This window comes from Sapajus apella, unplaced genomic scaffold (genome assembly GCF_009761245.1).
Source record: "Sapajus apella isolate SASKATOON/1434 unplaced genomic scaffold, GSC_monkey_1.0 scaffold15, whole genome shotgun sequence".
Taxonomy (NCBI): Eukaryota; Metazoa; Chordata; class Mammalia; order Primates; family Cebidae; genus Sapajus; species Sapajus apella.
The window spans coordinates 5,744,329-5,760,224 of record NW_022436955.1 but is presented as its reverse complement, the minus strand read 5'-3'; the positions used below and the strand labels follow the sequence as shown (position 1 = coordinate 5,760,224).

General features: G+C 36.0%; 1 protein-coding gene across 4 annotated transcripts in view; it reads left to right on the top strand.

Moving 5' to 3' along the window:
• CDH8 (cadherin 8) overlaps window positions 1–15,896 on the top strand; it is a 385,302-nt gene that overhangs the window by 125,869 nt on the left and 243,537 nt on the right. The gene's annotated exons all lie outside the window — the stretch shown is intronic.

Genomic DNA, 15,896 nt, shown 5'->3' with positions numbered 1-15,896 from the left:
TCTTTCTTTCTTTCTTTCTTTCTTCTTTCCTTCCCTTCCCTCCCTTCCTTCCTTCCTTCCTTCCTTCCTTCCTTCCTTCCTTCCTTCCTTCCTTCCTTCTTTCTTTTTATTTTATTTTATTTTATTTTTTTTTGAGATAGAGTCTCCTTCTGTGACCCAGGCAAGAGTGCAGTGGTGTCATCATAGGTCACTAGAACCTCAGCTTCCAGAGCTCAAGTGACCCTCCCACTTCAACTTCCTTAGTAATGAGTAGCTAGGACTACAAGTCTTGCCACCACACCAGGTTAATTAAAAAAAAAAAAAAATTGTAGAGATGAGGTCTCACTATGTCGCCCAGGTTGGTCTCAAACTCCTGGGCTTAAGTGATCCTCCCACCTTGGCCTCCCAAAGTGCTGGGATCACCATGCTCTGCTCTTTTGCTCTTTCGATAGTCCTTTTGCTGGTTAATAATTTTCTAAAGTGATGTATTTGGAAAATATTGGTTTACTAAGCTATGTAGAACTTCCAGATTTTATTACACAATATCAAAATATCATATCCTATAACATCAGCAATTTCACAGAAAAAATATTTAAGTATTTGGAAGTTTCTGTCTCACATGAACAGATCCAAATTTTCTGAAATTCGAATCTTTGCTAGAAAGCTCAAGTTTTGACATAGGTAACTATGGTTGATTATCTTTAAAAGAATAAGCTAATATTTATTTTTGATAAAATATCTGCTAAATACAGAAGTCAAAATAGCCTTAGTTTTGTTTTCAGTTTATTTTTTCATGAAAATGAGGTTTTACAAATAAAGTGGTTAGTTCAGCTTACAAATGAAACAGTTAGGTTATATTCTTGAGTCGACACTAATAGTACAATATGCACCAGAAGTGGTTTGTGTGTACTCCCCATTCATTACAGAGCGTTACAAATATAAGTGCATAGGACTGAGAGTTAATAAAAATATCTTTTACTGCCTGATGAAAGACACTCACAAGAAACTGTTATTTTTTTAAAAGTCTTGAGAGTGAGTAATGAAGAGTTCTATGATTTCTAGTACAGTTGGTAGCGTTGTGTTGATTAGCACTAAGGTGGCGGCAGTTGTACCCATCATTACATGCTCATCAGTACAAATGTCAGTACAGGAAAAAAAAAAAAAAAGGCAAATAACTTTGACCTCCTGGATTCAGGGAAGAGTCTTAGAGATCCCCAGGGGGCTGTGGACCGTTCTGAGTCCTGCTACTCTTGACACTCCTGTTTCTTCCAGGGCTCAGGTCTACTGTCCTGACAGAGGTAGCTCCTCTAGGTGTAGGAAATTTCTTCTCACCAACCTTGCAGCTCCACCTCTTACCAGAATTGTTCAGGACCCTGTGGAAAGAAGGTTCACTGTGTATTAGGTACCACTTCAGTTCACTGCATCTTGGGCTGTTCTTTTACTCCTTGCCTGAGTCTGGTGAGGTAGAATGTTCACGTGCATAACAACCTACATAATGTGAATTTATTACTTACAGACAGGCAGCAAGGGACAACAGAAGCCTAGGATTCGTGGTGAGCCTATGTCCAAGGCTTAGGAATAATGCACAGCATGGATGAAGTCTCGTCTGTGCATGCCCTATTTGTACTGCTACTAAGGGACCTCAGAAAATACTCTGCTTTAGGATTTATACCCTGAGGTGCAGGGCACACTGGGCCCAAGTACTGAAGGACATCTTGTTTGCAGGAGGAACAGGAACAGAGCCCAGGCTGGCCAGCCATTCCATATCTCAGGATGTTGCATTCCCATCACATTCTACAGTTACTCTTAAACAGTACAGGAGAGAAATCAGAGAGAACTGAGTTGGTTCAAGGACACCCAGAGAATTGTCCTGCACTCTGGAGAAAATGACCAGCTGTTTTTTTAAAACCCTAACCTATAGATGATTAAAACTCAGCCAGCAGTAATGCAGCAGCATTCCATCTTCTCTCTCCAGTTCTCTCCTCCTGCTCCCAGCTTGCAAGGTTGTAAGGACACACACACACACACACACACACACACACGAATGCACATGCACACAAACAGATAAATAATCTGTGCAATGCTGAAATGCATCAAGTGTTTATCCTAGCACAAAGTCACTTTCAAAGCACCCTCAGTTCTCACATACAAAAATAATTGAAAATCAGTTTATTTCTTTAATGTCAGCACTTCATAATATAACAAAGTAAAGTCTACATATTAATCATTTAAAGAAATCTTTTAGAATCTGAGTCTCTCTCTGGTGTCTCTGATAGTCTTTTACATTAATAATGTGTCCCCCAATATTTTTGCTCTCCTCAAATGCACCAGTATTCAAAGTAAATAACTAATATGGCAGAAAGCAAATGTTCTCTCCTAACTCCTACCCATGTGATCCTTTTGCCACTTTTATTCTGTTTCCTTTCCATATTTATTAGTTTCTGTGTTGGTAGTGCTCAGAACTTTTCATTCCAAATGAAAGTAGCATATCTAATCAATACAAAGAAGTTTAAAGAGACCACATAATTTAATAGTGGCCTGAGATCACCAGGCCAGACACAACACTTTTAATACTCAGAGTGAATGAAGAAGTTGTGAGTGCATATATCCATCTATTTTTTTCTATCTCAAATATATAGAAAAACTTGCAGGAAGAAATGAGATAGAGTTCAGCTTTTTCCTATATTCAGAATTACATATTGAGCATCTATTATGTACCGAATCAGTGACATTATATTATTGACATTGTTGAATGTGCAAAGAAAGTTTTAATCTGTATATTTGTTAATCGGCAGTATTAATATATGATCATTAGAATAGGTATTTCCCATTGACAGTGTCTGATTTTCAAAGTACAGCTAGTAATTCTTCATCTTGTCATTGTTTTCTGTAAATGCCCTGCCCCCCACCTTTCTACCTCCATCTTCTAGCATTGCTAGGTTTCCCAAAGCTTGTTCTTCTTGAAAGGGAAAGTTCTGTTTACTTCATCACTCACCTCAATCCTTAGCCTCCTCTTCACAGGGGAGTATAGGGGCTTCAGACCCTGTGGTGTTAATGTTCATTGGGTATCACAGATTTCCAGATGTTATTAGATGCAGGACTCTGTTTCCCACTTCCTGCCACAGCGCTGAAAACTCTTATCTTGGCTTTAACTTCACAAGACTTCTATTGAGCAAGGAACATGTAAAATGTATCTTTAAAAAGAAAATGCTAAACACATAGTTTTGTAAACAACGGAGTCCTTGGTTTCAGGTGCTGACTTTTATCTTTTTCTGTCCTATACATGGTTCTGGTGCACAATGTTGAAACAATAAAACAAGCATGGGCTTGAGAAGCAAATAGTTTTGGGGTTGAATCATTTTTTTCTATAATTTGCGACGTGATATTGAGCAAAAAATTACATCTCAAATCTTCAGTTTCTGTAATATGTAAAATGAGAATTTTGTATGTGTCTCAGGGTTGTGATAATTAAATGAAATAATATACAATTCATATATGTCTAGGATAGGGATACATTCAATTAATATTCTTGAAGAAATGGCGGAAGAATTATATGAATAGGTTCTTTTCTATGGCTGAATAGCTGTGATAGCAGTAGATTTTCTGCGTATTTATGGTGGTATATTGAAAACATAATGTAGTCATGTAAGCAAGAAGGATGTGTCCAAATATTTACAGGCTACTTGAGCTGGAAAACATCTAAAAAGTAATTTAGTACACCTTCCCTTATTTTACAAAGGAAGGAAGTTACAATTAGAAAGGATACAAGGTTTGCCCAAAGTCACTAGCTACTTAATGTGTAAAGATATCAACACATCAACAATTCTATAACTTATATTAATTGAAAATAGTGTATTGGTTGTTCTATTGTTGCTGAGACTAACTATTACAAACCTAGTGGCTTAAAATGAAACAAATGTATTATCTTATAATTCTGTCAGTCAGAAGTCCAACACAGGTCTCAAAAGTGTGTCTGACTGGGTTGCGTTTCCTTCTGGCGCCTTTGGGAAAAATCTGGATCCTTGCTCTGTCCACCTTCTAGAAGACCCCACACATTTCTTGGTTAGTGGCACCATTCTTGCATTGTGAAAGTCAGGAAGGTTGCATCTAATTGACTATTCTGCAGTTAAATCTTTCTCTGACTACAAGAGAAAAACTTTTCTTATAAGGATCCATGTGATTAGATTGGGTTTACCTGGATAATCCAGAAAAAAAAAAAAAAATCCCTATCTCAAGGTGCTTAATTTAGTCACATCCTCAAAATCTCTTTTGACAGGTAAAGCACATATTTACAGGTTCTGGGAATTAGGGAATAGATGTAATTCCATCTTCCACACCTGGACTCATAGGTATGCATAGTATCACTGCAAACTGCAGCCATCATTTTGCATCTATAGGTATTCATTGATAATTAGCTAGTATGCTTTAGGAAGATGTATGAGCTTGCTTGGGTTGCCTTACCAAAATGCCACAGACTGGGTGGCTTGAGCAACAGGAATTTATTTTCTCATGGTGCAGGAGGCTAGAAGTCCAAGATCAAGGTTTCAGCAGGTTTGTTATTTTCTGCCCCTCTCTCCTTGGTTTGCGATGTCTGCCTTCTCTATGTGTCCTGATATGGTCTTTCCTCTGCACACTCACATCCCTGTACTCTCTATATGGGTCCAAATTACCTCTTCTTGTAAAGACAGCACTCAGATTGGATGAAGACCCTAACAGCCTTGTTTTAACGGAATCACTTTTATTTAAAGGGCCTATCTCCAAATTCAGTTATGTTATGAGTTATTAGGATTTACGGCTTCAACATATGGATTTTGATGAAAAATAATCTAGCCTATAACAGTAGGCTTGAAACGATTATTTTTGTTTTTTATTAGAAATGGAACAAAATACTCTATGTTCATAAAATATTATTATTAATGTAGGAGTTACACATATTTCCAATCTATTTATCTGTGAAAGATCTTTTAGTGTGAAGTAGTAAGAGGGCATATTTGGTTTTCAGGTTTCAGTAGAAGTTTTATTTGGTTTTTATTTTTCAGCCAAGTTTCAAGCTTTGTTTGTGGAATAGAGAAGGGAGAAACCTACAAATGCACACACACATGAACAAACATACCACCCACTTTTCAGCAGTGCAGGCTATGTTATTAATGCCTAATTCTAATGATCTGATGGAAGGCTACGCTCCATTTCCAAGTCTGCACAATAGTCATTTTTCGGTATCCATGAGAGGGTGGTTCCAGGATTCTCCAAGGATTCCAAAATCCACCAATGCTCAAGTTACTTATATACACTGGCACAGGATTTGCATATAACCTGTATACAGCCTCCTGTATATTTAAAATAATGTAGATGACAAATTGAGCATTCCCAATTGAAAATCTGAAACCCATAATGTTCCAAAATGAAAATTTTTTTGATTACCAACATGATTCCACCAGTAGAAAATTTGACAGCTGACCTCATGTGACTGGCGCACAAATTATTAACATTATTGTGTAAAATATCTTCAGGCTGTATTTATAATGTGTATATGAAACATAAATGAATTTTGTGTTTAGACTTGAGTCTCATCCCCAAGATATCTCATTATGTCTATGCAAATTGTTAAAATTTTTTTTAAAAAGTCCAAAATCTGAAACACTTCTGTTCCAAGAATTTAGCATAAGGGATGTTCAGCCTGTACTTACTGTACCCAGTAGGAGAAAAATGCTATGTAAATAATTGTTACACTGTATTTTTTAAAAAATTGAATATTAGTTTTTATTGCTGTGTTTTAATATTTTAAGCTACTGTTTTTAATATTTTCTATTTGTGGTCATTTGAATACATGAATGCAGGACCCACAGACATGGAAGTCCAACTGTATAGGGGTAATGATACTTGAGAGAGTAATTTTATAAAAAAGCTTTTGTGTACATATTATTTGTACAATAATTTGAGAAGATTTTGCCCTTATTAATAGCATTAGAACAAGAGGAAATTAATATTAACAAACATAAGTGACTTGCCCAAGATCATACCTGGTCATTGTAATTCAACCTAGGTATTTTGATTTTCACTTATCTAAAAGGTAGGATGTTTGAAAATTTCTTGAGTTAGTGATGGTCTCATTCTCTCTTTCATCCACCCATACATTCTTCAGTAAAACCATCTGTCTATCCATTATCTTTATCTCAATTATCTTAACTATCTGATTAGCCCTTCACTTATCCATCCATCAACCCATTCATCCGTTCATTGAGCAGCCATGACTGAAAGTTGAAAATATGATTATTTCTGTGAAGCAGGAATTTTGATTACAAGCTTCTGTATTCTTCCAAAGCTTTAAATGAGACAGTTTATTGCTCAAGAAGCAGGAGTAAGGAATACAGCTAAGTTAATATCAGACATTTTGACACAGAATAAAAACATGATGTACTATTGTCACACTCCTATTTTATAGCCCAAATGAAACTCCAGTTTTATGTATGTCTTTTTTTTTTTATCTTCAATTGCAGTGCTCTTCCAAGTTCATAGCATTTTGATTGCTCCATACTCCCTTTATAAATATGGAATTTCATAGTAGATGACTGCTATTTGGTTATCCACTGTGTTCCTTCCCACTGTGCTATTGTTATTTATTTGAGTAACAAGATGCATCCTGTTTTGCAAGTGATTACGATTACTGTATCAGAAATCTATCTCATATTTGCAGCTTCTGTTAGTACTCTTGTTAATCAAGCTCTTTGAAACATAAAGAGCATTGATATTACATTCTCTCAGGATTTCATATTTTTTGACAGTACAATCTAATGTTTCACTGTGATTCCCTCTTTTGAAAATTTTCTGAGTATCTGTTATATCAGTGTTAAATATCCATATCTTTGTTAAGATCACTTCTTTTGTCTGGCTGATAAACCTCGGTGTGTTTTTTTCAGCCTTATTCTTACTTACATCATCTATTACTTCACTGGGTGTCTCTTTTCATAAAACTTCTCCTTTTTTAAAGAATGGATGGATATCAGTATTCAGATCTATATACATTTCCATATCTCTATCCATCTGCCTATCAATAGAGATAAAGAGAGAAAGGTGGGGAGTTCAGGGAATTCATAAAGAAATATTGTGTTGATGAAAATCAAATATGCACCAAAACTCTTTGTAGAGGAATTTCTTGTAATTAAAGTTTAACTTCCAATGCCTATGCCTGCTTTATTGCAAAATGAAGAGTAATGCCCTGCGACAGAATAATTTGTTAGTTTTTTCCCAAATCTATCTTTAGCAATAAACACTGTGGTTCTTGCAGCCTACCCACTCACCAGTGCATTTATTGGTTTATTCATTCATTTATTTAAAACACTTAATGTGCATTGAAACATAAATGGAAGGATGGCTGAGAATCTCATTTAGTTAGTCATCGCTTCATTACTATTCCCTGCATCCATGCATTCTCCAATAACACCACACATCCACCCATGTTCTTCCTCTTAATTCCCTTATCAATCAGTTTATTAATTCATCTAACCATCCATCTAACCATCCATCCATCCATCCATCCATCGACCCCGAGTTATTCAGCTACGTCTGTTTTCAGTAATTGACCCTCAATTACTATTCACTCTCACTCTTGCTCACTCAAATATTTATTCACTTACCCAATGCACATTGGCCACCTTCTTCCCATGTTTAGGCTTCTAATTATTAAGTAAACAAGAAATAAAGCCTTCCAGATATATTTTTATATCATTGCTTGTTGAATGGGTGAATAAGTACCAAATACGTATTTACTAAGTAACTTGCCCAATGTAAGAGGTTAAGCTCAGATTGCGTCCAGATAATTTAACTCAAGAAGCTAGTTACATTCTTATTCTTACTAAAAATCAATGTTGTGCATTGAATTCTAACCCAGAATATGTTGATAGGTATACATTTCTTAGAAAGTAATTCCAGATTAGTCAGACTCTTCATTATATTTCCTAAATTTAATGCCCATAAGAGTTCACCCTGTATGTCTTTTATTTGAATATCATCATTTCTGGGACATATCATGCCTTTAACGGTATTATCTATTATCTAACATTAACAATATCAAGAACTCTAAAGGATAGACACCGTTAGTAAAATATCTTGCAAATAAGAGAACTATTCTTGGGGAGAGGCTAAGCAAATTTCTCAGTATCTTCCAGTCTAGCTCTATTTCTTATCAGACTCTTATTCTAGATCCCATAATATAAACACTTTTAAATCTTTGTTTGTCTTAGAGAAACATACTGATTTCCACACCCATAAGGTTTAATATTTTAATCAGACTATTATCAGTATACGTAAGAAAATATGTATCGAAAAGAGCGATTTCTGTTGCCTTTTTTGTGTGGTTGCTTGCTTAAATACTGGAATTTCCAATACAGAATGCAAAGGAAAAGAGAAATTCTAAGAATACAGAATTTGAACATTCTTGCTGTATTTTTAAGAACTTTTTAAAAAATTAAGTGGGCATATTTAAGTGATTTTATTTTCTGACATAATTACAAAATTAATCCATCTAACTCTCCTTTCTCTGAATCTTATCAACAAGGTTTCATTTGTGTGTGGGTTCTTATATTTAAAAAAAATTGCTCATCATAAAGACAAACTTTCCAGGCTCTTAAAAATTATATTTTTTAATAAAAATACATTTGCAAATGAGATTGGTTAACTTTACTGGAATCTATTTAAAAGCAACAGATTTGTTACAGGGCTGACACATCTTGTTTCCAAACCTGTAAAACTGTGGTCCAGACTGAAGATAGTAGAAAATTTGCCAAGGCCATGAACATTGGTTTGGGAATTCTGGGAAAAAGCTTGCCAGCCTCTTCTTGTCAAATATTCTCTTTTCATTTCTATTAGCTGAGTTTTTGAGTATACTGCCTTTCTATTTCTAGGTTTATTCTATTTCAAAATTTTACAGGACAGATTGGTTTACAGAAGGTGCCTAGAACATGTGGTTTCATACACATGGCTTCTAAATGTATATATTACTTTTCTGTTGCCATTCAGGAGCAAAGTACAGAAGCTTCTCTATTCTGTCTACTCCTCCTCTAGGGAATCAGAAGATCTTCAGACTAACTATTCATGTTTTCCCAAGGATCTTTATAAAATTATGCTAAAGTATGTGAGTTCGGAATCAGGCTCAATGGATTACATCTGGTTCTGTCACCTAAGCCATTCATCCATGTAAAATCACTGACAAGGTCTAGGGCATTGAGATAGGTCTTATGCAGACAAAAAGTTAGTCTTTAACGAACATTTAATATGTGCCAAGTACCATGCTTGTTTTCAGGTATAGTAATAAATAATGTACATAGAGGGCTTGCCCTTGCTGGAACGTACTTCTTTAAAAGAGTAGCATGAGCAGTGCATTCCATTTTTTGACTTCTTTCCAGGTGTCCACAGCCAAAAACAGCAGTTCACTTGGACTTGCTTTCAATTTTCTATTTCTCTGGGCACCAGTCCCCATGGCCAGTTCAAGCTGTTCAACGCTCACACCGGCAGTTGACACAGAATGCAAGGAACGCATCTTTGAGATATCAAATGCTACACACTTGCTTGCCATACAACATTAATATCTTTCTTTATTTTTATTATTTTTATTTTTTATAGAGCAGAGCTTGTTTCCAGTGTAGGATACTGTGTGTGTGTGTGTTTTTTTTTTTTTATTTGATCAAGGATTATTTCTCATTTAGCCTTTCACTTTGTAAGAAAAATTTAAGCGTACTTTGCTATAATATGAGAATTACCTTGAGAACTTTTTTTTTTTTTTTATTTCACAGAAATAGTGTTTCCATAGGCTATATGATCATGAAGGTCATTGCATATTCCCAACTTAATTTCAACTAAAATTTTGGGGCGTTCATATGCTTATTGCCTAGCTTTAATTTTATGATGTAATTTGCTTCTGCAGCTTGTTAGGAATGGAAGGACTGAATGAAAGATAACTATATTTGATTTATTTAGATTGTCGCAGTAAACCTGGAAACCATCATTCTCAGCAAACTGACAGAAAAGCAGAAGATCAAACACCACATGTTCTCACTCATAGGCGGGTGTTGAACAATGAGAACACATGGACACAGGGAGGGGAGCACTACACACTGGGGTCAGTTGGGGGGAAATAGGGGAGGGACGGTAGGGGGTGGGGAGCTGGGGAGAGATAGCAACGGGAGAGATGCCAGAGGTAGGTGATGGGGAGGAAGGCAGCAAATCACACTGCCACGTGTGTACCTATGCACCAATCTTGCATGTTCTTCACATGTACCCCAAAACCTAAAATGCAATAAAATAAATAAATGGGGGAAAAAAACATTTCAGCATATAAAGGCATTTTTCAAGTGATGTGGTGCAGCCTGAAGCCTCCCTCCTCCCACTCCATCTTCCACCATCACCTGATGCTTTATTCAGCTCCCAAGCATCAATCACAAGTGGGTGGTCAGTTCTACCTGAAAACAATGATGGGACCTCACTGTTTCTTGAATGGACCAGTGCACGTTTGATCCAAATTCTTTGTGAGATGCTCTGTAGTATGCAAGAAGGCTGAATGGAAGTTAATGTGAGTGAATTTCAAGCCTTACTCCTGATCTTTTTGGTAGCCGTTCAGAACCATGCAAGGAAGCCTTCAGCTTGTCTCTTTCTACTTTCTGCCCTTTCACTGTCCTGATAGCCTAAACACTTGTCTGTTCTAGATTGAAGTCCTATATGGTCATCATTTTGGTGACTTAGGACAAAAGTTAATATCATGTCAAAGCCCCTGGTCCCATTTTTAATATTGAATGGCTCTGAGTTAAGGATTATAATTTATTCACTGATGGATGGATAGGCAGCAGCCCAGTTTCTCTGTCTCTCTTCCTGACAGGCACTGTACTAGATTTGGAGAATATAACGCTAAGATGTAATTATATTCAAGAGTGCTAAGCTTGCTTTCCTCTCTAAGGGTGAGCAGATTCATGAAAAATTGGAATCAGTATATGACAGAGATTCATGTTGCAGTGATCTCTGTTAACTCTTTGGGTTCTAAAAGATGTAGATTTTCTCTTCCGCAACTGTTTTGTTTCTTTTTTATTTCTCCCCTTCCCCTCCCCTCTCCTCTCCTCCCCTCCCCTCTCTTCCCCTCCCCTCCCCCCTCCTCCGCTTCCCTCCCCTCTCCTCCCCTCCGCTCCCCTCCCTTCTCCTCCTCTCTGCAACAGGGTCTCACTGTGTCACCTAGGTTGGAATGCAGTGGTGCAATCATGGCTCATTGCAGACTTGACACCTAGGTTCAAGTGATTTTCCCAACTTGGCCTCCTGGGTAGTTGGGATTAAAGGTGTACACCACCATGTCTGGCTAATTTTTTGTGTTTTTTTTAGATACAGGGTCTCACTTTGTTGCCCAGGCTTGTCTCGAACTCCTGTGCTCAAGCAATCTGCCCACCTCAGCTTTTCTAAGGGCTGGGGTTACAGACATGAGCCACCATGCCTGGCCCTTAGGTACTTGGAGAAACTTCCCCATGATGTCCTTCTTGATAGAATGAAACTTCAAAATTAGTTTTGATGTCAGAGCTGCCTGATTTTCAGATGTGGAAGCAGTTTCTCCTGTAATGTGCTCAGTCCCAATCCTCATCTTATTCTAGAGGAAGAGGTAGGCAGAGTGGCCCAGTCTGATCTTCTCTGGTAACTGAGTCATAATTTGGTTTTAAAATAGCTACTCACAAAGGAGAATTTATCTTCTCCTGGTTCTGTTTTCCTACGATTACTTTAGGCTCCTGGAGAATCCTGTGTGAGAGAATGAAAAAGTAATTTGCATTATTTTTTCACAACCAGTATGTACAACCTTGAGAAGGATATGGCTGATATTGCAGACCAGGGTTCTTACTCTGATTTTGAAAGCAGTGATGTCTGTGTACAAGATAATTGGCATCTATCATCCATTATTCATCCGTTACCCGTCTGTCTATCACCTACCCATCTTTGCTTCCATCAGCCCCTTTAAAATATCTTAATTCCTATGTTGGAGGCTAAATTTGAATACATCCTAGAGGGAAATTCAAGGGCTTTGCATTTATCGTAGATTTTAGGGCCCTGGGCCTAACTTTTCTAAATTCCTTTGTCTTGTTCTTTAAATCATTGTTTTGAAAATAAATGGAAAAATGTCCTTTCTTTCCATTTCTTTATATTCACTTTACTCCACAAATATTTACTGAGATTCCAACAATATGCCAGACACCTTACTAGGCAAAGGAAATACAAAGGAGAATGAAATGCAAATGCTTCTTCCCATGAAACTTTTATAGTAAAACCTTGTCTTTTAATTGGAAGGTGTTATGCCAATATATGGAAGATGATGAGGGTGTAATGGTGCTGATACTCACAATCCAGCTCAATTATGTAGCAATCCTTTTAGGATTCCTGAAATTAAAGGCTTACTGTGAATGAATGGGATTATTCATTGCACACTTGATGCTCTGTGCTTCTCCAACCAGGCTGCAGTGGGTGGCCAGAGGGCTTGAGGATTCATCTGGTTGTAAATGTGACAGATCCTGGAAGCTGGGCTGGCCTTGAGAATCAGAATTAAAGCATCCTTGAGAATTGGTGTCTATATTTTTTTATTTTTTCTGACCTCCCCTTTCTCTTGCTTCTGTAATGTTTGCTTGTAAGCACACACAAATGACTGCAATATATTACAACAAAACTATTATCATGTTAGACTCCCGTTCGAAACCATTTATTTTTGGTCTCTTGCCACATTTGTAGTTAAATCCAAATCCTGTATCTTGGTTTCACAACTCTGTGTAATGTGGTCCCTGTCATGCTTTCTTTCTTTTTTTTTTTTTTTTGAGACAGAGTTTCACTCATGTTACCCAGGCTGGAGTGCAATGGCACGATCTCGGCTCACCGCAACCTCCGCCTCCTGGGTTCAGGCAGTTCTCCTGCCTCAGCCTCCTGAGTAGCTGGGATTACAGGCATGCACCACCACGCCCAGCTAACTTTTTGTATTTTCAGTAGAGACGGGGTTTCACCATGCTGATCAGGATGATCTGACAAAGGGTTCTTGGATGGATATGTTGACAGGGCAGTGTTGTTGCATTTAAGTGAACAAGGTATAACACACTTATGTGAAGACCAACAGAAAAAACAGCAGCTTTTAACCATGTATCCCCTCGTGTTTTACATGAATGTTTCACATGACACACTCTTAGCTCATTTTATGTTTCTAAAAAATGAGAAATGATTCACATAGTCCTTATCACACAGGTAGTGACCCATAAAAGGTAGCTAATCATAATAGCTTTAAATAAATGTATCAATGAGTTGAAAATAACACATATATTTTTGTATTTTTCTCTGACCTTTTTTATCATTCTAAAAGCATTTTGGTTTATACTAAACAATCCAGAGTATTTTTTTTTAGGTGCAAATGTTAGCTCACCTGTTGCTCACCTCCTGTCACCAGGCCCTGACCAAAATTAGTCCATGACCTAGAAGTTGGAGACCCCTGTTCTTGATGATGCACATTATGTGAACATTATGTGCATTTGGGATATCTTTAGCTCCATAATCTCAGAGAGGGAGTTCTTAGGTGGGCTACATTGATGGGATAGTGTTGTTACATTTAAGTGAACAGGGCTGGCACATTTACGTGAAGATGAACAGAAAAAGCTGCACCTTGTAACTATGTATCCTGAATACTTCAGAAGGCCAGACCTGTAGTCTCAGGTGACTTTGCTACAGTCTTTTCTTATATTATCAAGTTGGTTACCTGAACAAGTCATGTGCAAGAGTATGTACATGTCTGTGTTTGTGAGTATGTGTGATACAAACAATAGGATGAAATAAATGAATATATATATATATATATATATATATATATATACAAACAATATTCTGAGATTATCATTGGCCCCAGGATCTGGATTTTAGTTGGATAAGCTAAAAGTGAAATTTCTGAAAGAAAAAGGAAGTATATACTGTTTACTAAGGTTTTTCTTTTATTTCCCAAGCTATTTTTAAATGGAGTCTTGAGAATTTGCTTTCACTTATGTTGGAACTGGGATTATCACAATGTTTTCAGATAGTTGCATATGACCGAATATGATATGAAGTAAAAATGCACACTTAATAGTGTCCTTTCTCTGTTTTAATAATTTTCAGATAGATTAATGTCTCAGATTCTAAAATCAGCTCTGCAGGGTAGACGCTTTATCCCCATATTCCAGGCAAAGTAACTGAAACACAAATGAATGAGTAAATTTCTCCAGTTTATATAGTTAGAGAAGCCAGAATCTTAGCTTTGTTGTTTTGTTCTTTCAAAAGCCTAAGCTTTTTTATCCTTAGTTACTTCCCTTAGTTAATTTTAAACACAAGGGATCATCAAAACATAAAATTATAATACCACTAAATAACCGAAGGCTTGGTGAATTGAAGAAAATATGGCACAAATAATTTTTAACATAAATAATAATGACACCAAATACAATAGTTCATTTGTTAATTAGCAAAATGTTGTGGACAAAAATGATCCATACTGATCCCTTCTGTGTCTCAAGAACTCCTTGTATGTGAATGGAAATTTCCATGAATTATATATTATTCAAATTTTTTTAATAAAAATGCTAATGGAAATGTTAAAATGCACATAAATTAAAATAATCATAAATTAGGATTAATATCATATTAATGAATTATAATCCCACATTCATTAAGATAAAGTGGCATTTCAATATTTGTTCATGTTAATACATTTAATACAATAAATGAAAGGGATACATTTTGAGATTCAATAAATATTGTATGTAATCTTGTGCTTTAACTTTAAAAAATATTCAAAAGTAAAGTTGGAGATCTAGATGCATTTGGAATCTTTGTTGCTATTTTATGTCTTTTTTATAAGCCTTTCTTTTCACTTAGTAAGGGACTAAATACAATTTAAGTTGGTGAAGAAAGCAAAGAGGCTGTTCAGAATAAAAGGGACCCCAAGAGAACACAGCATCTTTTGAATTTCTAGGAGTTTCTTTCCACAAGAGAGTTTTTTTTTTTTTTTTTTTTTTTTTTTGGAACAAATATTTGAAATCTCAAATGGAACTAAATCGGCAGTTAAGTAACTGAGTAAAACTGAAAATATGTACATTAAAGTAGTACATTGCGATGGACTTTTCTTTTAAAAATTTAACCCCTCAAATACATACGTTATTGCTTTATTTTATTTTAGTTTTTTTTTTTTTAAACAGAAGTTAATGCATTATAGTATAAAGGAGAAACATCATTTGTAATACCAGAACTTGAGAGAAAATTGTCAGAAACTTAAAGCCAGGGATTCTATTTTCCCTAGTACCTGCCAAAATGTTTTAGGCAGAGTATTTGCCTGACACACAAATTCAGTAAATATTTGTTGCTATGACCCAAAATGGTCTTGGGTTCATGGTAAAAGGTTTTCATTTTCTGGAGGGGTTCCATTTCTGGTAAATGTACTCCCGTATTCTGGCCTCAGTGTTCTTCTCTGTAAAATGAGAATGATTTTCCTGGACCAGATGAATTGCCAGAACTAAAGGAAAAAAAAAAAAACAACCCTTCAGAAATATAATATCTAAATATCAGTCAACATATTAGAATTACTTTTGTTTGTATAAATATCACAGACAGATCTAAGTTGAACTCTGGATCTACATACTTGAGTCTGTCAAATGTGAACCTCAGAGAGGTAATTATGTGCCTTGCTCAGTGTCACTTTTCTCATGTTTCACATGAAATATTCTTAACTGATTTTTTTAATAAAAAAGAATGATTATATGAGAAGTGATTCACCTAGGCCTTGGCATAAAGATGGTGACCCATAAAAGGTGGTTAATCATAATCATTTAAATACATATAATAAATTGAAAATAACACATATATTTTTGTATTTTTCTCCTTGACCTTTTTAGCATTCTAAA